At 38.0% G+C, this 23,415-nt stretch overlaps 2 long non-coding RNA genes across 3 annotated transcripts in view; one reads left to right on the top strand and one right to left on the bottom strand.

Annotated features, from left to right (window-relative positions):
- The first annotated feature begins 3,400 nt into the window (after window positions 1–3,400).
- Window positions 3,401–12,603, top strand: LOC136265961 (uncharacterized). 2 transcript variants are annotated; one of them, XR_010705849.1, is made up of 4 exons: window positions 3,401–3,545; window positions 5,069–5,186; window positions 5,645–5,738; window positions 12,404–12,603. It is a non-coding gene; the product is annotated as an uncharacterized lncRNA (long non-coding RNA). The 2 variants fall into 2 exon arrangements; XR_010705848.1 differs by lacking the exon at window positions 12,404–12,603 and having other exon boundaries at window positions 5,645–5,806.
- The window catches only part of LOC136265957 (uncharacterized), a 65,297-nt gene continuing 53,925 nt past the window's right edge, over window positions 12,044–23,415 (bottom strand). The window contains exon 14 of the long non-coding RNA XR_010705837.1: window positions 12,044–12,462. This is a non-coding gene — a long non-coding RNA (uncharacterized lncRNA). The remainder of the gene's footprint in view (window positions 12,463–23,415) is intronic.

Genomic DNA, 23,415 nt, shown 5'->3' with positions numbered 1-23,415 from the left:
TAGCTATGTGTTGGCTGTGGTTTTTATGTATTATAGTAGCAGCATCCCATCTCCTTCCTTAATCAACTACCATGTTGTTTATTGTGGTGTGTGTTGATCTCTGCCCACTTATGCTCACCTGCATGGTTTGCATGGAACCTATGTGTCTTATATGAATGTGCAGTGAAACTTCACAGTCTTCACCTAGTGGCCACTTCATTAATAAGACCACCTCATTAAGGTCCCAAACATAGCTAAGGTGTACTTCATGACCTCAATGAGGTCAATGAGGTCATGAAGTACACCTTAGCTAGTCTCGCGTAGCCAGACCCTATTTCTCCGCACGGCGCTTATCGATTGGAAATTATAAGCGCCTGCTTTCGGACCAGGCGCTTATAATTTCCAATCGATAAGCGCCGTGCGGAGAAATAGGGTCTGGCCACGCGAGACTACTTGACATGTAGATCACCTCATTATAGTGACCATGTAAGTAGGTCCCAAATTAGTCTCGCGTGGGCAGTGACGTAGCTACACTGGGGCCTGTGCCCCACCGTCAGCTTTCCAGGCCCCATCGTCAGTAAATGTTGCAAGTCATGTGATTCGACGGGCGACGATTTCTCATAACGCAACCATGCAGATTTTCATGTGAAAATCATCGCTGCAGATACAATTTCATGTTATTTCGCTATTATTAACATCAGCGGACAAAGAAAATTTAAATTCCATTTAATGCCCACTATCACGTGATCGCGAGTTCAAATGTGAATGAGTTGGAGGGAAGATACTCTATAACAGGTGTTGAGTGAGGTGTTCTTGATAGAAGACATGCAAGAGGTTTAGTAAATGAAGTATTCCTTTTAATGCTCACTGCAAAAAGGTTGTGAATAGTGAGCTGCTAGTGATGCTAATAGTGGTTGGAGATTGGACCTATGATACAGTCTATTTCCGGTTGGTTGACTAGAGAGACAAAGTGTTAAAAGTCACGTGCTTGAAAGTAGCCAATGAGATCAGCAGCCTTCAGTTTAAACTAGCGCCATCCGCCTGGTGTGAAATTTCATTGGTTATTTCTATTCACGTGATATTTTTGCATTTGGCTTACGTGGACAACCAACCTGACTACTAAGGTGATTGCCCAGGTGATGAGGCACGTGCTACTACGCATTCCTTTTAATGCCCGCTATGGTTGAGCGGATCTCCAATGCTGATGTGTGACATGTTGCTAGCCGATTAAAATTTGGATGAAGAGTTAATCCGTGAGAGCTGTGGAAGAAGAAATTAGGTAAAATTGCATGCTGATCGAGCAATAGCGTAGGTTGTAGGGTCAATTAGCTGCAGAAACAGCAGTGTAGCAGTATATTTAGCTAGCTAGGCACAACCATGCACTTTAATAAGATTTCTATATAAATGTGTAAGAGTCCACAGTGAGATGGACTCATATGTCGTGCATTTATAATTGCATTGAAGGACTTAATGCGAAGGTGTGCCCCACCTAGGCCCTGCGCGTGGCCATCCATATATGAAGTGACCCGTCCCTGCTCTTTATGTGCTTCCAGAGACTTTGTCTGGCCCTTCCAAAGCACTTAACAATTGCATCATTGTTATCTATTCATGGTGGTTGCTGCCGTTCTATTCTTGTGACCCATGGCAAACACCTGATTGATTTCCACGCGAGACTAGTCCCAATAGGCTTGCACCAATTATGCCAGCATAATAGGATTTTCAAGACTGAATTTTAATTAAAATGCGCAATGCATGAGCGTGCCAAATATACTGCACATTATTACTGCATTTCATATCAAAAACCTTGCAGTGTTATTACTATTTCTTGACCGATTATTCATGACCTCATTAATAAGACCACCTCATTATAGTGACCATGTCAAGTAGGTCCCAAACATAGCCAGGGCCGCCCACAGGGGGGGGGCAACTGGGGCATTTTGCCCCGGGCCCCAGCCTGAAAGGGCCCCCTGAATACCTGTTTAACAGTCTAATAGAGCAGTCAGATCTAAATACTCTAATAGAGCAGTCACAGTATTCTTCAGAGGAGCAGTGTAGCAAGGTTATAGATAAGGAGATATGGTTGGTGATGGGTAGTTATTGTCATTGCCAGCAGGTTGTGACCTTTTTTTTTTTTTTTTTTGGTCTTCACCTTACAACTTGGGTCAAGGGCCCCACTTTAACTCTTTGCCCTGGGCCCCTTAATTTCTCTGGGCGGCCCTGAACATAGCTAAGGTATACTTCATGACCTCATTAATAAGACCACCTCATTATAGTGACCATGTCAAGTAGGTCCCAAACATAGCTAAGGTGTACCTCATGACCTCATTACTAAGACCACCTTATTATTCAGGCTAAAGTTTGGGTCCCAGAGGTGGCCCAATTAATGAGGTTTCACTACAAAAAAGTAGCAAATTAAGGTGCTCTGTAATGATAAATCTCTGTACAGTGTGACAAGATAGAGGTGGCTGAATTACTTTCGGGTCATTCCATGTCAAATCAACAAGGAATTTAGGGTCACCTCTCGGATTTTGACGAAACTTGGTGTGTTTGTAGTACCTGTGGTGCTTATCACTCATGCAAATTTTTAGTTCCATACATTCCATAGTTTCTGATTTATGACCACAAATATTTTGAATATTTCATGAAAATTTGGTCCATCTCTAGTTATAAAATTGACTGCAACTTTGTACTGTGTAAATACAATTTTCACTGATGGAAGACTGTTGATTGACCTTTCCAGTGATCCCTAAATTATGGGATATCCACTTAATTATGGTTCAAAACTACTTCATTGAAAACTTTAATCCTTTATATTTTGAAAAATGCTGCTTGAAATTTTTCAAATTCTTTTGTGAATAATGATTGGGTCATAATCTATGTTTGATAAAATTTTTGTGGTGGGACCACAATGGGCTCAAGAGATATAATGAATTATGTTGTGGTATGCGGTGGAATTTGCAGGCTATCATTGCTGTATTGGAGTGTACACCTCCAATAACCACTCACAACAAAGCCATGCCAAGTTTGTCTTACAGAATGAGGGTGTCTAGGTGCATTGCAACCTGTATTAGTGACCACCTGTATTGAAAGGCCATCTATGTGCTGCAGTTAAGTTATACTTCTTTAATACATAGCACCAAAGCATCAACCCTTTCTAGCAAATCCAAAAATGGTCCTTATTAGACAGGTTGACTATAAATTATAGATCTGATCACCACGTGTCCATAAACATCATGTAAATGTTGTACCATCTCTTCACAAGTACCTTCTTTACGAGCTTCTTTATTAAGTTGAATCCCACTGTAGTGGACTTAGCCATATTTAAGTTCCGTATGTGTCTGCATGTTAGAGTTAAATCACCGCCGCGCGTGTGTACGGAAAATACAGTACGAGGGGGTGTGTCAAGAGGCTAATGGCTATCGTTTTGTTCACCAAAGTTGAGTCCATAAGCGCCTCATAAAAATAATTACGTATAGCGATTTCAGGGTCGTGACATCATGGAAGAGAGAGGCATGAACAGAAGCAGTAAACTGTCTAATAAGCTGAGTTGACTGCCATTGTTTGAGGTACAATGTGTACACTTGTATTACCAAGTACTATGTTTTTTATGTTTCTTGTCTACCCCTGGGAATAGTATAATTATGAACAGAACATGGCTTACAATTCAGCCTTAAGTGACCAACATTAGGGCTTGGAAATTGTTAGGTACAACATAGTGTACTGCCATTAGGCCATGCAGGTAAACTTGATACTTGTTTCTCAACCATGGCATGGATTCTATGTGGGAGGGAGGTCATTTTATATATGTACACCTATCGATGCTAACCCTGTACTGCCCATACAGGCAGCTAGGGTGGTGATCAAGTGGGGATTTAACAAAGCAAATGTTATCTGCAGGAATACTGCCGCTACCTGTAAACCAATTGTCATTAGATACAAAATGGAAAATTTATTGCAGTGGCCCACATGCACACTTGGCAGGATATTTTGTTGGTAGCTAACCCCCAAATCTCACCTACCAAGCCTGTACTGGGGGTTATGAATGATAGGTGTGCTGAACAAAATACTCACAAACCACTGCAAAAGCAGGTTATCCACTATGCAGAAATTAGCCTTCTTATTTAAAGTTATCTGGAAATATTTTTTTCTGTGCTGTAAGGCCAAACTTTTCCGGGTCAAAATGTGTGCACACGTTAATAGAATTTGAGGCGAGAGGATGAATAGTAATGCAGGTGGGAATGAGAAACAATTACCAAGCTTGCATGTGCGTGTGCATTGATTTTGGGGTTATGCAACTAAACAGATACATCTGCTTAATGTGACCAAATTTTGGAAAACCACCCATATGGGCACATTTGACACCTAAAATATTTAATGATCAAATCACAAACTGTATAGTACAAATCTAATTCTTGACAGTTTTAAGTCATTCTCAATACCTTAAATTATAATAAAATACTTGAAATATTTTCAAAACTGTGTCCTCTTATTAGCAACCCATCAAACATGAAAATTCTAATTATTTCATGCACGCCCATATGGGTGATTTCCAAAATTCAGTCACTTATTAGAGTTTATTAAAGAGCTTCAGAAGAGTCAACCCTTATAGTATATTATGTTATTATGTACCAATGTGGGAATGCGTAGCTCCAAAATCTGACTACCTTTTTATGTAAACACTTAGTACAAGGGGTTTATAAACACAAAGGCACCTAGCAGTAATTATAAAGCTCCTGGTACAATCACAGACTAACAGATTACTAGTGCCAGCATTGGTTTAGAAGATACAAAAGGCCTGTGTCCCATATAATGTAAAGGTAAATCAGACAGGCAGTCTTTCCCCTGGTCCATTGCCTTACTATAGTTTACTGCTTATGAGGCAGTTTACTGCTTATGAGGCATTGTATCAGTTAGTCTGTTTGTCCAACAACTGAATGCCTCATTCACAATAAGCCAATCATCACTTCTTGGTGTTAGCCTAATGACAATGCTGATAATATTATAGGTTGTTTTGTTCATTCCATAAGAGCCTGATTGTTGGTATTGAAAGCAATCAAGTGTTTGTTATTGTGCATTCTGTTGATACTAGACATCACTGAGTCCGTGTGATGAAAAAATAAGCAGAGGTAGAGGAATGAACTATAAGGATAATTTAGGATGGGACTGGATGTGCAGAACTTTAAACACATTGCCTGCTCACCAGCTACGTAAGTATTAATGTGTTCTCCAGTATTTACATGGCTGTGCCACAATCATTCCAAGCAAAGCAAATGTGTACCAGTAACATCATTACTATTGTTTGTCTCTTCATTTTGGAAGGCTGCATGACCATTACTGGTCAACACAGTAGTTTTTTTTTTATGAGACCAACTTAACAGTACTTACTGTGTACCTCATGATCAGGCCCTGTAGTAGCACCTTTGCTTCGCTCAGGCGCCATGACACAAGGCCATCTGGTTACTAAATTAATTAGACCCCTGTGGTGTGAAGTTTTTTTGGTGGATTTTTGGAGGTACCTAAGTTACTTAGACCCTTTTCATGTTTATTACGCACACCTGCACTAGTACTGGCAACGCATCAGTTAATTTTAAACCTGTAACTGTTGTTGGTTTGAAGTAATTTTATGGTTAAATACACTATAAATACATTTTTGTCATATCTTTAGAATGAAAACTCTTTCTTCATGATGTTTGAATGATGTACTGGCCATTTGCTGCTGTATTCGGAGTGATCATCAGTCTGACCAGACACTGCAATTAGTAAGAACAAACAAAACAACTATTGTAATTATTCTGCTCATACAAATCTTCTATATAAAGCTGAAAAGCTGTCTGTCTGTCTGACGGTCACGCTGCTTACTCACCAGACTTGGCGCGAATCGACATAGTCTGTGCTGATAATGAAGCGCTCATCATCCGCCTACTCTAAGATTGTTATCACGAGTTCACGCGTGCTTCCGTTCGGTCTCTACAGCGCGTAGAAGGCCAAGGTGTAGAGAAAACTTGAGCAACATTCCTTTGAAAACCACAGCACATACTGTTCAAGTGGTAGAACGCCTGACTAGCGTGTAAGAGGTCGTGGGTTCAAATCCACGTGTTGACAGATTTTTTTTCTTTCTACTCAGTACCTTTTTGTGAACACCTTTTTAAAACACGACTTTTAGCTCATCATATCTTGGCATGCAAAGCACGTATCGAGGCGGGACTTTAGCGAAATTAAACGCCCATCATCTGGCAACTCGAGTGTTGTTGTAGCAAATCAATACATGCTTTTGTTCGCTCTTTATAGGGCGATGAAGGCACTGTGTAGGGAAGGATCACTGAAAAGTTGAGCTACATTCCTGTCAAAACCACAGATAAACAACTGTGGCGATTTGTGCACCTCCCTTAACCCCAACTTATTATAACCAGCCAGGGTTCACATAACGTTTTTTTTCACTTTAGGGACCTTTTTGATGCACCTTTTTGTTCTATCTGTTCCATGCAAATCTTCATCTACAAACTCTTATACTCAGTTTTTCAACACTGGCACTTAACTGCCTCACATCATAGGGACTCTTATAGCACTTTTGGGATAGGGCAGGCAAATTGCCAACATATTTGTCCATCTGTGTGTTGGTCCAGTGTGTTGTATTAGAGTAGGTAAAAGCTTCTTTCACCAGTATCCAGAATATCTACATCTTTGTTTTAAGCACATAGGTGTGCACTGACATGCAAAACTGTTTGTTCAGATTTACCTCATTACTGCTGTAGTAAATAGGCAGCTTGCATGATTGAACAAATACTACTGTGCATATGAAAAATGATCAATACTGGAACCATGCAGATCTATAGTTTACACTGAGGAACTGCATCTGACCTGGCACAACTGTTTCACTATCCTGCTTACATGCTTTCACTCTAATGATTCATACATTACCTTAATGGTCAATTACACTGCAGGTGTTTCAAAACTGAGTTTTTGTATGGCAAGAGGTATATGACAACATCAGAACTGAAAGTACATAGCATAGGACAAGTTCTGAACCTTTGCCCATGCAGTAACTATAACTGCAAATTGTGTTGGTTTTAAATTATGCCTAAGTTCATTTCTCTTTGTGACAGTTGGTAAGGTAAACATCATAATGTAGAAACTGAAACTGTACCATGTGTACACAACCTGTATGTAATGTAGGGTATATACTGTATACAATTGCCTTGGCTCGCATGCAGTTTAACTAATTAGCCTTGCATGCTCATTATTTCACTATAAATTATTATGTACTGCATAAGGATCATGTACTTTAAAGCACTATCGACATGCATGCTACACAGCAAATATAGGACACTAATATTTATGCTTGGTTCCCAATATATTAATTATTGTTGCAATAGTTGTCATGTAAAGCAGCAAAGGTTTCGTTTGTTCTATACAGCACGTTGAAGTCACTGGTAGGAAAGATGCATTGAATAATTAAACTACATTCCTGTCAAAACCACAAACAATAAACTTTAGTGTTTTGCATCATTAATGACAAGGAAATCTCATGCTGTTTAAAAAATGTGACATCACCATGTGCTCTACATAGCTACATGAGCAGTGCTGGTGTTTAATGCTTGGTCCCTCTTCCTGGCATTAAAATGTTTAATGTGGAGATGGTCCTGCATGTAGGGCAGGTACCAATGCTAGTTATGTATAATTATGTTAAAGAATAGTGAGAGGATTGAGAATTATCGCAGTGGGTTTGTAATGTCAATTAACAACAATCAATTTTAATTTAGAGTAAAACATACTGAACAACCAGTCATTGTCGACATTACGTACATGCATGTGTTTAACTCATGTTCAATGTTTCCTCAACCACACAGCTGTACTTCCACTAAAACACAAGTACCTATATATTGAAATACTCTAGTAAAGCAGTTACAAACAGTATACAGTGGAACCTCTATTTAATGGACACTTTGGGACCAACCAATTTTGGTGAAATTTTACTGTTATAAGGAGGTTGTCCTCTTTCAGAGGTAAATTGTATTGGTAAAGGTCTATAGGGACTTCAGTAACTGTCCTTTATAAGGAGGTTAAATGTACAGTGTCCTTTACAGGGAGGATCCATTAAAAGAGGTTCCACTGTAGCCACATTCACATATTTATACACTTGTAGACATGCATGTATCACGTGTAGTTATGAAAAGTAGGAGCTAGTATGACTACTGATATCATCATTGCACTTTAATAGTAGCATGGTACACCTTAATTTTGCAAATACAGTAGCAATATATAATTGCAATACTATGTATGCTGGAGTTGCAGTGGTGTTCTATAGGCATATGTAGTCATGCAATTATCAGTAGCTGTAGGTGTATTGCAGTCTGCAGGTATGCATGAATCAATGTACGTAGGTTGCTGCTGAGAATTATGATAAGACTGATATTATGTATTTAACGAAGCTGGACTTCAAAAATTGTATAAATATATTATATCGTTTTTCTAGTATTGATAATATTTAAGTAGGAGTGGCAGCTCTGTCTTTGCGACAGTTACTGCCTGCAGGCTTATACATATGGAGCCACACCCACTAATTGATTGGTATTAAAATCCATGTGATTATATAAATGCACTGTTATTGTAAGAGTTGTAGTCTATAGTCTAACAGCAAGCCAACTTCTTTTGTGAGCTACGCCCACTTATTAGGGATGTGTGATGTTTTTGCATGGTTAGAGCCAAGCTCATTTATCAGTAAGAATTTTGTAAGTATGCATGAAGCAAAACACATTAATTTTATATATGTAGTTTGTAAACTGACTTTGAAACGTGCCTACTAACCAATCGTTAGTTATAAACCTTACCTGTTGCATAGATAATACAGATAATTTATTGCATTAGATTGGCATTCACACCAGCATATTCTTTATTTCACTGGTCAATAAATGAAAAATTCCATGATGTGTGGAATACATCTATAAATCTCTGCAGCAACTTGTGGTATGAAACTTGATGCATGACGCAGTGACGCTTTATAAATTGAACTGTCATGCTCAGTATTGTCCTAATTTCCTAAATCATCTTTTAGCTGAAAATGACTGGGAGCACTTTATACATTTGCAGTGATATTAAAATTGCAGCAGGAATATAATCACACTAGACTAATTTGACCACAATAGTGGCCGAAAAAAAACCACTAGAAGTGTGACATGTACATAGATTGCACCATTCTTTTGCGATGCTATTGGCATGGATTATTACTGAGACACACATACAAAGTCTCCTGCTGCCACACCACTATTTCAGTGCAAAGGCATATCAATTAGAGATTATAAGTGCCCGTGCTAAAAGGGTCTGGTACACTTCCAATAGGCAAATTGTGACAACACCCAGCAGGAAATGTGAAAGTGTTGATTACACCACTCAAAATGGCAACAAGCACATGTATGGATTTGTCATTTCATGCTGAATGCAACTGACTGAGCAAAAGCTTTGCACATTTCTCGAATTCCATTTTTGTAACAAAGGAGTGGGTGTCAAAGTTTCAGCATTGTAAGATGAGTGGTCTTTGAGTTATAGCACTACACAGTTGGAACAGTTGATAATTTGTACAGCAACAATATGGCAAATTAGTTACAGGTGCTTAATGAATCATGACCGAAACAAGCTACTAATCTATTCACCATGAACTGACAAATAAGATATAGTACTTTTCCTGTACTCCTCCATGTGCTGAAGCGAGCTGTTTTAACATGGAAATTATGACGACAACCTATCACACTGTAAATTAGCACCCATAACTCACATGTCATTTGCTGTAGAAGTATAATATATAACTTCATGAATTCTTCTAGTGTTTTCCAATCTTACTTAGTATACACATGCATACAAAGTACACAATACTTTAAAAGTGCTTAAAATACTTATAAGTACTTTATGTACTTAGCAAAAAACTTACGAATACATTGGGAAATTTGAGATAAAGCCAGTACTTTCAAATTTGTACTGAAGTATTAGCTAGTTTACTCGTGTACTGAGACCCATGTCTGTAGCAAACCCTTTTCAGCTTGGGAGCCTTTACATTAAAACACTGGTCTGGTTATGCGAGACTAACAGGTACACAATACACACACACACAAAGCAAAACCTTTAGCTGCCACTAGCAGTCACACCCACCCAGTGAACCAGCACTGGGACACCCGTGTGCCACTCAGGTGCTTCGAGTCAGCGCCAGCAGATCTTCCTGGGGCAGGACTAGTCATCTGCAGGAGGCCGTACCATGCATGTCTCACAGATGAAGGTGTGAGCACCCGAAGTCCTACTTGGACCTTCAAAGACATGAACAGTTGGTATTTGTTCTCCAGTTTAGCTGGGTGGGTTGCTACCCTAGTTGACTTTCTCATTCTCTAACTACAAGACTGCTATATACACTTAGTTTGTAAACCTTAGTCATTTCAAGAGCTTCAATCACAAGTCTAATAAAGCATGGCAGCACAGCACATTTAGCTGTAAGTTGCATGACCCCAAAATCAATGTACACTCTAAGGCCTGAGATTAATTGTTTCTCATTCCTAACTGCATTACTTACATCCTCCTGCCTCAAATTTTATTAATCACATGCACACGTATTTTGATCCGCTAATTTCTGCATAGTGGATAACCTGCTTTTGCAGTGGTTTGTGAGTATTTTGTTCAACAATGAACACCGTACCTATCATCCGTAACTCCCAGTACAGGCTTGGTAGGTGAGATTCGGGATTTAGCTACCAATAAAATATCCTGCCAGCAGTGTCAGGTGTAGGCCACTGCAATAAATTTTCTATTTTGTATCTAATGACAATGGGTTTACAGGTAGCAGCAGTATTCCAGCAGGTAACATTTGCTTTGTTAAATCCCCACTTGATCGCCACCCTAGCTGCCTGCATGGGCAGTATGGGGTTAGCATCGATAGGTGTTAATTTTTTTATTAAAGCTTCACAACACAATTAGTGCTGAAGGTCTGTAGGACACCTGGTCCTACAGCCTGCTCAAAGACATTAGATACATAAGATGTGTTTGAAAAGTTGCAGGAAGGAGAAAAAATTCATGACTGGACCTAGGTAGCCTCGAACCTGCAGCCGAGTGTACATATGACCTCCCTCCCACATAGAATCCATGGGCCCATACCATGGTTGAGAAACAAGTATCAAGTTTACCTGCATGGCCTAATGGCAGTACACTATGTTGTACCTAACATTTTCCAAGCCCTAATGTTGATCACTTAAGGCTGAATTGTAAGCCATGCAGTGGCGTAGCCAAGGGTGGGCATGGGCGGGCATTTGCCCAACCATCACAGTTTCTTGCCCAACCATCACAAACTTTTGCCCAACCATCACAAGTAGCCAGTTTAAAATTCACGCGAGGATTCACAGCAGCACACAAAACAACCCTTTTTAATACTGTAAAGCGTAAAAGTGTACCTCATTTGTTGAGCCATGATTCGAAGAAGCTAAGGATTGAGATAAATGGTGTATCACGTGATCCATTACGCGGAAAATCCCTTGGAAAACCCCAATAATTACACTTCATGTAGACGCACGTGCCACGTTCTTTGGCGCGATTTAAATTCGAAATTTAAAATAGCCCGGAGTCGAAGCGTGGTACACTATACACTATAGTCGTGGTACTGTACAAGGTACTGTATCTCTAAGTCACAGTGAGTGATAATCGTCAGTAGGATTCAGTGTGGATGGTGCTGGCAGCAAAAGATTTCGTTTCAGTGGACTTGTCAAGCATATTTTTTTGATAAGGAAAGTACCGTATAGCCTAACTTACTGCTGATGAAAGAAAACGGGTAAACGTACTCTTCTAGATAGCAATAATGGCATATGGAAATGGAGAAAAGGTCAAGTCATTATAAAGTGTCACGTGCACAATTTGTCTAACCGAGTAGTGGTTTACACCAAATTCATGCAAACTGTAGGCTACTAGACTATAAGTCTGGGACGAAGCTTTCTTGACATGCTGATATTTGTGACGAGACTCATTATAGCGCCCCTGGCCTTCATTCGGGGCCATGTGGCGTTTACTTGAAAAGCATTACATAGTGGTTGGTCTGTAAGCTATACTGCCAGTTATTATTATTATCAATTTTTCCAAAGATGGGTAACACAAAAGGCAATACTGCCTGTACAAGGTGATCCCCAACACAGAACATAGATTCACATGTACAATTACACACAAACAAATACAAAAGGAACATGAACTACAAAATCAATAAACCTAATTACAAAAAAAGATAATGTTTTAACCTAGTCTTAAAACTGCCAGCAGTCCTTTGAGATAAAATTTCAAAAGGAATTGAGTTCCAAAGAAAAGGTGTGGTCACAAAAAATGCGTTGATAGTTGACGACGCAAGATTTAATGTCAAAGTTGTTATAGTTGATTGTAGTAAATATGTGATGAAATGTTTTTCTTGTAGGTTCAGCAGTTTGATATCACGTGATGCTTGACTACGACGATCGTCGGTGGATGCCTGCCCTACAAGTTTAATAGAATAGCATAGCTAGTAAATGTTGCATGCATGCAAGCAAGCAGCATTTATTTACACTATAGCATAGGTAGCCAGGCCTTGTATGCATACACTTTTCATATTTTTCTTTGATAATGTCTCGCATGAAAGTGAGCATGTTTCTTGTGCGTGTAGTTAAGTTGATGTTATGCCCAACCATCAAATAGTCTCGCGCAGCCAGACCACTATTTCTTCCCACGGCGCTTATCGATTAGAGATTATAAGCGCCTGCTCGAAATAGGGTCTGGTACACTTCCAATAGGCCAGTTGTGACAGCACCCGGCAGGAATGTGAGGTGTCGATTACGCCGCTCGAAAAGGCGTTAACAAGCACACGTAAGAATTCGCCATTGCATGCTGGTTCCTTTTTATTTAAATTTTAAGGGTGCATTATCAACACCTATAAATTCTAATCGAGGTGCTGTCACAACTGGCCTATTGGAAGTGTACCAGACCCTATTTCGAGCAGGCGCTTTTAATCTCTAATCGATAAGCGCCGTGGGAAGAAATAGTGGTCTGGCTGCGCGAGACTATTTTCTACCGTCGTTTGGCTGACCATCTATCTCGCCGCGGCTCTACTAGTTACAGTCAGACTCTGGCTTTTATCCGATGCACATTGTCTTTTTCTTTACTTCGGTCAGCTACAATGTGCATACGTGGAAGTAGGTCCATCTCACATCGCTCCTCTGATGCCTCTCCTGAGATGGGCCGCATTGATGAGCACAGGGACTTTTAAACGTTTAGCAATCTGGTCCTTTTTATTCAGTTGTCCAGCACGTGCTTTCTTTGTGCTGGGGGTGATAGCCGAGGCGAATACAGCACGAGGTGAAGCCGAGTGCTGTATTTACCTCGAGACACCCCCCACGAGTACTGTATTTTTCGTACACACAAGCAAGGCGGTGCTTTAAGTGTTATATTGTACTTCCTGGTCGTCTGGCTCGGAGCGATTTTCTCTAGTACTCAAACCACTGCGATTTTCGGTGATACGGATATCAGTAAGTGTTCATATAATCTATTTCTAGTCATAGAACGAACTTATAGGATTAGTTTGGCTGGTTTTAGCGATTTACAGTGTGTTGTTTACGTAGCATTCCTTAAATAATTATTCTCCACATAGCTAACTACTATATTTTCCCAAGTGTGCTGTATTTGCCCAAATAAGCGCATAACTACTGTATTTGCCCAATTAGCTGCATAACAGTTATGCAGCTGATTAGTACTGTATGGACAATACAATACGCGGCATCGTTTTGATCCTCCCACGCAAAGTACAATATAGGTACATACAACAGAACTCCTCAGAATGGATACCTTGATAACCAGGACACCTGTTTATACACTGTACTCCCACTCTAGCGGTGCACATAACATTTAGACCAAGACACTTCTGTGGCTTCTGTAATATGAGCACTTTATTATGGTTCTAGCAATGGAGGGGTTTACCATATAGCTACATGCATTAATTGTACCTCAATGTGTGAAAGTAATTGCTACATTACTTTATATTCACAACCACTTTGAAGATCAAGTCATAAATTCATACACATACTCACATAGGAAGTAAACATGTTGACCACATATTTAACGTTTACCTGTACTGATCTACTTTAGTAATTACAGTACTATAAATCACGCATTGAGGTGCAAGCAAGTGTTAATAATATAAAAACTCTTGGTACAAGTAATGCATCTACTGTATATAGTGTAACTCTTCTATTCCCTGGACCATGTTAATTTTTGAGAAAACACAGACTTGTCTTGGGTCCAAAATGTAGAGTAACTCACCTAAAATCGGACGGGCTCCAAAATCGGACGTAATTACTCGAGCTACAACAGGGATTTTTGAACAACTCATATGTCTTTAGATAGTTCAAGGCTGTGGGACTTTGGGCACCAAGTATCAGCTTTCTCAGCTTCTTTGTCTGGTGGCAGCAACCCTGCAAAGTCATTTCCGATTAATACGTATAATCGGAAAAAACAGTCGATTCACGGACACTCACCGTCTACATATCAGACTTGCATTCAATCAACAGTTTTCTACCTTAAAATAGTAGAGTAACTCATCTACTTTCTAAATATCCCTGGTTTATTAAATCAAATCCTTTTAATCACGAATTACAAATCAAATAAAATGAGACGTCACTGGAGTAATAATCGCACTATGAATTTAAGTATACGGAAGTAAACGGTGTTTGTAAAAGTATACGGTGAACATTTTCCGTATATGTATCTCAAACAACGTATACTTAATCAAGTTTCCGTATACTTAAATTTATGGTGCGATTATTACTCCAGTGACGTCTCATTTTATTTGATTTGTAATTCGTGATTAAAAGGATTTGATTTAATAAACCAGGGTTATTTAGAAAGTAGATGAGTTACTCTACTACTTTAAGGTAGAAAACTGTTGATTGAATGCAAGTCTGATATGTAGACGGTGAGTGTCCGTGAATCGACTGTTTTTTCCGATTATACGTATTAATCGGAAATGACTTTGCAGGGCTGCTGCCACCAGACAAAGAAGTCGAGAAAGCTGATACTTGGTGCCCAAAGTCCCACAGCCTTGAACTATCTAAAGACATATGAGTTGTTCAAAAATCCCTGTTGTGGCTCGAGTAATTGCGTCCGATTTTGGAGCCCGTCCGATATTAGGTGAGTTCCTCTATGTACAATTATAAAGTAAGATCATGAGGCTATCAAGGTACTCAGATATCCTTTTTGAGGAGGTCTATGCAGTAGGGACCCGCCGATTATGCTCATAATTTTACCTATTATGCTATGCTGCACTGCTCAAAAATTCACCTATTATGCTTAAATTAATGCTCAATATTTACCTATTATGCTCGATTATGCTCAATGTCCATGCCTTAGTTCATATGCTTTGCTACTAGTTTAACACTATATAGAAAGAAAAAAATGAGTGGCTGGAACACAAATAAATTCTTGCTGCATGCCTGCATGTAAGAGAAGATCGATATACTCTAATAGAACAGTCAGTTTGATGATTGTTCTATTAGAGTTACTGACTGCTCTATTAGAGTATATCGATCTTATTTTGCAATTGTCATTTTTACAGCAAGAATTTACACTCGTACAAATATTTAACCTATTATGCTGGCATTATGCTCGATGCTTTTAGGTACCTATTATGCTCAAATTATGCCAGCATAATCGGCGGGTCCCTACTATGCAGCCATGTACGTAACTTGAATAGTGTAGAGTGGGGATTGTATGTAAGTGCACTATGGCAAGATTTTACTTAATAAATAAGGTATAACTGAAGAGATGGTACAACATTAATGTGCATGATGATCTCATTTATAGTCAACCTGTAATAAGGACCATTTTTGGATTTGCTAGAAAAGATTGATACTTTGGTGCTATACATTAGGATCCAATTAAAGTATAAATTAGCTGCAGCTTATAGGTGGTCTTTCAATACAGGTGGTCATTAATACAGGTTGCAATGTACCTAGACACCTTCACTCTGTTAGACAAACTTGGCATGGCTTTGTTGTGAGTGGTTATTGGAGGTGTACACTCCAATACAGCAATAATAGACTGCAAATTCCACCGCATACCACAACATAATTCATTATATCTCTTGAGCCCATTGTGGTCCCACCACGAAAATTTTATCAAACATAGACTATGACCCAATCATTATTCACAAAAAACATTGAAAAATTTCAAGCAGCATTTTTCAAAATATAAAGGATTAAAATTTTCAATGAAGTAGTTTTGAACCATAATTAAGTGGGTATCCCATAATTTAGGGATCACTGGAAAGGTCAATCAACAGTCTTCCATCAGTGAAAATTGTATTTAAAAATATTTACACAGTACAAAGTTGCAGTTGATTTTGTAACTAGAGATGGACCAAATTTTCATGAAATATTCAAAATATTTGTGGTCATAAATCAGAAACTATGGAATGTATGGAGCTAAAAATTTGCATGAGTGATAAGCACCACAGATACTACAAACACCAAATTTCGTCAAAATCCAAGAGGTGACCCTAAATTCCTTGTTGATTTGACATGGAATGACCCTTTCTTGTCTGAACTGTTACTGCAAGCTGGACTTGTTTCATCTGTTTGTATATAGTTATACAAACGTGTGTACTTGTGAACATGTTGAGGGGTTTGGCCAACTGGGATGGCAATAGCTAACAAACCCTCAATGGCTAGCCTCTGAGGGATGGAACCCTGCCCCATTTGTCTGTTTGTGGTAATTTGGTGTTGTTGTTGTGTACCACAGTAGTGCTGATAAGGCAGATAGCTAATGGAATACTACAGATACTTTTGAAATTGTAGTAAACAATGCAACAAAGCTTAGTGGGGTACTGGTATGTATTATAAATAGTGTGAATGAAAATATGGCTGAGCTACTAGCTCTAGAGATGTCAGTGCTGGTCTGATATACATAACATGTGTAGTGTTGCTTGAACTTGTTAGGTCAAATTCTCTGTTTCCCGTCCATTGCCCGCACTGTGAGCTCTAAATATTCCATTATCTCGTAATCTTCCATCATTTTCTGATTTTCCTGTCATTCTGTACAGGCTCAGTATAAGCCATCTTGTAAGGGTGTCAACTCACATGTCAATGTATTGTCATGTTGGGACAAATTCATGTTTGTATTATTTTTGCAACTTAAAAAGGAAGGTACAAACATTAAACATGCTTTTATTGTTATTGGTACTGCTTTTATATAGCCTTTTATGGTTGTGTCAGGCAAATAACTAATGGAAAGCTGCCAATCTTATGTATATAATGGAATAATGGAAATGAATCGCCCGCCCACAATCAAATATGCCTGAGACCAGGACAGGAAACAGAGAATTTATTTGGAGTGGCCTTATGTTATTTTAATTAAGGTAGCTCTGATACTTACCATATTTGATTGTGGGATCTAATTTTGTGGCAGTATTCAAGATATTCCAGGCTGCTACCACAACTTGAAGAAACAAAAAGTTAGTCCCGAATGAATATATAGGTATTGTTTAGCTATACTTATATTATATTGTTGTAGAGTCATTAGTTATTCAGTTGATTATCTAGCATAGTGAACAATGACTAATGTTCAGATTCCCTGAGATTTCAGGGAAGGTTACTTTCCCTGAGATTTCAGGAAGGTTACTTTCCCTGAGATTTCAGAGAAGGTTAGAATCCCTGCGATTTCAGGGAATCTATAACCAAGGAATCTAACCTTCCTGAGATTTTACACTTTGTGGTGCAAGTCATGCTGGTATTGCCAAGGGTATCAGAGTAGGTGCGACCAGTAGGGCTCTGGCACTTTTTGGCTGAAACAAACTAATTTTCAAAATTCATGCAATACTTAGTATTTTTATTTAATGACCACAAACACTGTATTTTTATAACTGTCTTTCACCAACAGCTTCATGTCCACTTCCTTTGTGTAGAAATAAATGTTGTATTTAGCTTTGGTTTTCTGTTTGTAATAAACTCAAATGGTAAGGTGTAAGAGCTAAACTGAAATATTACAGAAATACTTTTTGGTCAGTGTCCTATAACAGTGAGGTAGCTACAGCCACAGTATTACAGTCCAAAATTACCTCCAAATAGCATTTCAAAATGTAAATTCAAATTTCCTGGGGGAGCATACCCCAGACCCCCTATACTAGCTGCCTTAAGGACTGAGTCTTACCACTTTCACTTTTACTCTGATGCCCCTGCATGGATGTTGCTACTGTTAGAAGTAGTAAGTATTATTTGTGTAGCTAATTGAAATGTTTATATACTGCAGCTAAGTGGTATGAGTAAATACCAGAAAATCACAATAATTTTGTCTTCAGAAATGCACATATTGTTTTATTTTTATAATTATTGTTGTGTCATGTACACCTTTACATATCTCAACTAGTGTAATGTGATTGGACAAAGATAGCTTACTCAGCGTGCCTTCTTCAAAGAAGCATTATAAATTTATAAATCTACCCTGGCAAATCCAAGGGAATCACTCTCTCATAGTATGGCATGCAATAGCAACTGGATATTTAGTCTACAAGTTTGAAAATGATTGATGGCTATTTACTATCTGGCTAAGAGCAATGAAACTTTAATAAAAGTTTAAAGATATCTGATTAGTTTATAGAATTCTCATATACATATTAAGAAGGAAACAATTACATAATTACTTCCTTGAGTTCTGGTTTGAAGGAAATTGTGGACCTATTTTTGAAGATTTTTATCAGTATCTCGATCCAAAAATAGATGGAAATGACACATTTCTCCTATATAGTGAACAAAATGAGTAGTAATCATCCAAATTTGGATTGTTCTAGTCATCCAATATTGGATGATAACTTTATCATAAAATTATTGTTCAAATTTTGATTGTTCTAGTCATCCAAATTTTGATTGTTCTAATCCACTATTGGATGATGATAACTCAATTGTTCTAGTCATCCTAAATTGGATTTTATTACTGTGAAAGGCAGCCAAAGGCTGATACAACACAGGGGGTGCAACTGTACAACCCCAAATAATAAGCACAATGCATTCTGTGTAAATCAAATTTATATGATTGTCTAAAATTAATGTTTGATCCAGCCGCTAGTCTAATGATAAATACTTTAGGAAAAAAATCCATCCCTCCTGGAGGAGGACTGAGTGTGGCCCCGACTAGACATTGGGTGACCTGCAGTTCGAATCCTGGGTTTGGAGGGATTTTTTTCCTTACTTTGGCCCCTTTTCTGTTACACCTTATTCAGTCAGTAAGTCAAGTCATTAGGGCTAAGTCCTTGAAATTAGGTTAGGTAATCCTAAGGCTGTAGCACATGTTGCTGTCAGACCTTCAGTGCTGGTCACTGTAAAGCGCTAATAATAATAATAATAGTCATACGTGATCATACAAAACTTAGGTGATACAAGAATTCATCTAGGGTAGAGCATTCGATTATTTCGTTTGGTAAATTGTTCCAATCAATAATGGTGTGAGGGATGGGTGATATTGGATGATGTCAGGATGATGTCAGGAGCGGAGAACAGTATTCAAACGTGGGGGGGGGGGGGGGGGGGGGGGGGTCATGTGTGGTATACAAAGTGTGTTAAAATCATTAACTGTACCTCACACTAGTATATTTTGCATGTCAATACTTGGGGAGTCTGCATGGGTGCATGCCCTTACAAGAAAAGTTTGAGATTTGAATGTTTTGAAGTTGAATCTGATCTTGATTATGTACAGATATATGTGTTGATGCAAAAGTTACTTAGAGGCAATTGACTCATTGAGACACTGGTAGCTAGACATATTATTTTTTGTAAGGGATCATTCACAATTTTCAGCATTTTTACAAGCATACAAAGAGTACTTTTTTTACAGTCCCTTCCCAAAAGCGTAATATTAAAAATGTTGATACACATGTAAATAATAGTTTTGTTTTGGTTTCTAAACTTGCTCGATGGTGAGCTGCCCAGTACTTAGTCAAGAGTCTAACTCGGAGGGCAACTACATCATACAGTCCTATTATATGTGCAGATGCATGCATATACAAGAACTGTGTTGATTGCTACAAAGGCAGATGTTACCACTACTATAACACCTGTGCATGCACATCTTCTTCATCCTCTGAATTGTCAGAATATAATATATAAAATAGGGTAAGACCCATCACTAATAGATAAATTTCATAATAAGGAATTTTAAACCATTGCCCCTAGCAACATTATTTTGTAGGTGTGAATGTCAAAAGTAACATCTCCAATTTTTAAAAGAGTAGCGTATATAGGTCATGAGATATGACATTTTAAAGTTTGCAGTTTTCCCATACATTAATTATCTGTGGGAGGGGGTGACAGTTGCCCCTTCTGGAAAATCACATGGATAATGTATGGGAAAACCACAAATTTCAAAATGTCATATCTCATGATCTACATGCTCCATCATTTTAAAATTTGGAGAGGTTAATTGTGAGATTCACAGCTACAAATAATGTTAAATTGAGAAATGACATTAATTGAATTTGTTGTTTTCCCACACATTATTTATGTGATTGCCCAGAAGGGGCAACTGTTGTCCCCTCTCATAGACAATGTATGGAAAAATGACAAATTTTAAAATGTTATATCTCATGACCTATATATGCTATCCTTTTAAAATTTGGAGATGTTACTATAGACATTTATCCCTACAAATATTGTAAAATTCAGGTTGCTAGGGGCAACTTTAGTTATTATGAAATTCATCTATTGCAACAAAATGTTTTTCTTTATAAAACACTTTTATGGAATGCCTAAATCACCATACTAAAAAATGCACCTTGGGGGAAATATCAGAAATTCAATTAAGAGCAAACTACTGTAATAGAAACTGTTCCATTTATTCTGATAAAGCAGTCAATTAACTGTTGAACTGGATAATAATGATATAGCATCTGGGACTGAATCTCACTCAATGATACTTAAAGTAAAAGCAATTCATTGGTGTGTATAACACATGCTGTCAATTAAACTCCAGGAGGTAATTTTCTGCAAGCTATATCAGATTTGCAATACTAACACAGGGCAACGGAGAGAATCATTCCTTAGACAACATAAAAACATTAATAGAAAATTCCAAGTCATTCTTATGCTGTGCATAAACCTTAATGTGATGCCAGTAAGTTGTGTCAGAAGTAATATGCTCACACATAATTATCTTTTCAAGCAAATAATAATGCTGATTTGCTAATTACTAAGCTTCCATAGCTGCATCAATTGAGTTTTCCTAAAAACTCTTTCTTAAAGCCAAAATTAATGGTTGCTACTTGTGTGAGCATTCCAATACCCAGATAGAAGTAGTGTGTGTGTGTGTGTGTGTGTGTGTGTGTGTGTGTGTGTGTGTGTGTGTGTGTGTGTGTGTGTGTGTGTGTGTGTGTGTGTGTGTGTGTGTGTGTGCTTTGTGTGTGTGTGTGTGTGCGTGCGTGCGTGTGTGTGTGCGTGTGTGTGTGTGACTTTTAATTATGTGGGACTTGATAATAATAAACTATAAATCTGAGTCTTTTATTGTCTAAAAGTCTAATCACTACTGTAGAGTCTGATACGTATGTATTAGCATGCACCCTCAGCAATCTTGATCACTGCACATACTGGAGACCAATCAATATTTGCTATATATATACAACACAATCATGTCGTTGTATAGAACACATTATTGTCATGGCTTAATTTATTCATCTTTGTTTGTTATTATTGAAATTGATTTAGAACTGTATCTAGGGGTCTGGGAATTATGCCTGCATAATTTTGAGCATAATGATGGGATAAACAAATAGGAAATTATTCTGGCATTTTGAAGTGATTTAAGAGCATGATTGGCATAATATGCGATTTCACATAAGTTGAGATTAAGATACTCTAATAGAGCAGTCACCTACTCTAACAGAACAGTGGCGGAATAATTTTTACTGTATTGCAACAGTGACTAAGTTAGCAGCTACAAGCTAACTTTCCTGTCTAATAGAATAACATAATTACTGTACCAAAATCCTGCTAAACATTATAAATTGCAAAAGTTGAACATTTTTTTTAAAAAATTAGGAATAATTTTGAGAATAATGAGTATATTTTGGGAATAATAAGAGCATAATGATAACTATTTTGGAGAAATTTGGAATAGAATAATGATGAGAATTTGGAGCATAATTCCCTGAGGCCTAACTGTATCCTCACTTAATTGGTAGCAGACCAATCCTCTCCATTTTGTGGTCAATTCTAGTTGCAAGTTCATAGCATATTCCATTTCAAAGTTGTGGTAATTTTTATCAGCAGCAAATTCACTGATATAAAGTCAACCGCCCACTCATTTACACCCTTAATCTGCATTCTTTATTTGCCATTTAATTATTTATTTTTAATATAACCATGAGCACTACAGGTTACATATACAACCAAAACATGGAGAGATATCCAGGGGTGAGGCATAAGGGTTATATATAATACTCCTGTGAGATAAATCAACAAACGTCATACTTTATGTAGTTTTGTCATCAGATTAAACTCAAATTTAAGGTTGTTTATGGTTATAGTTTGCTTCTATATAATATTTTATTCCATAAGCTCTAAGGTTATACATGCTACTATCAGTCACATTTGCTGAAAAACCTTAAAAGCCTTATACCTATCTAACACACCGTATTGATATTGTGAACTCACTATAGGGAGAGGTCCTGACCTATACCTACATTTTGTATCCCCTTAAATATATATTTGCCTTTAGAGAGACACACACTCAAGATGTGGTGGAGTCTGAGGGCATAATCAACTAGACAATTTGTGTTTCACAATTTGGTTCTATATAGCAAAATATGCTCCATGTTTGCAAGTATAGCTAAAAAGCTAACGACTCCAAAAAGTATTTTCCAAAGCTTTACAGCAATAAAATTTAGCATATAGGTTTAGAAACAGTACTATCAGTCAGACCTTCATCTAGGAAATGGCTAAAGGGGAGTCACAATGAGAGTAATGGGGGACGATGGTATAAAGATCTTTGTGTTCATAGCTAGTTTACACACGTGACATCTAAAGGGGCATGCCATGCACCTAGGATATTTTAGACTCTCACAGGTGCATTCTCAGGTACAACCTCTGAAGTACCTAAGAATAATGAGAAGTAATCTCGTGCTTGTATTCTCAGGTACAGTTCTGGGCTGTTGTACCTGGCAAAATACACGTGTCATGTATTTCATTCAATATTACAGTTGTTGATGTATTCACTGAGATTTAGATTTATATACTAAGAAGTTCATTTGTCAAAGAGGGTAAAAAAGCACCCTTTGTCAAAGGTGATTTTTTTTTCTTCCTCCAGTGGAATGGGGAAAGCAGCCACTACCACCTACGTACAAGCATTTGGCTCAATTATTTAGTAAGAAGTGGAGTTCCCCATATTCAGTGGTGATGGGCTGGCTCCGTTGTAGTTTGGGGT

This window comes from Dysidea avara, chromosome 9, assembly GCF_963678975.1.
Source record: "Dysidea avara chromosome 9, odDysAvar1.4, whole genome shotgun sequence".
Lineage (NCBI taxonomy): Eukaryota > Metazoa > Porifera > Demospongiae > Dictyoceratida > Dysideidae > Dysidea > Dysidea avara.
The sequence above is the reverse complement of the archived record's forward strand: the minus strand, read 5'-3'. Positions and strand labels throughout refer to the sequence as shown.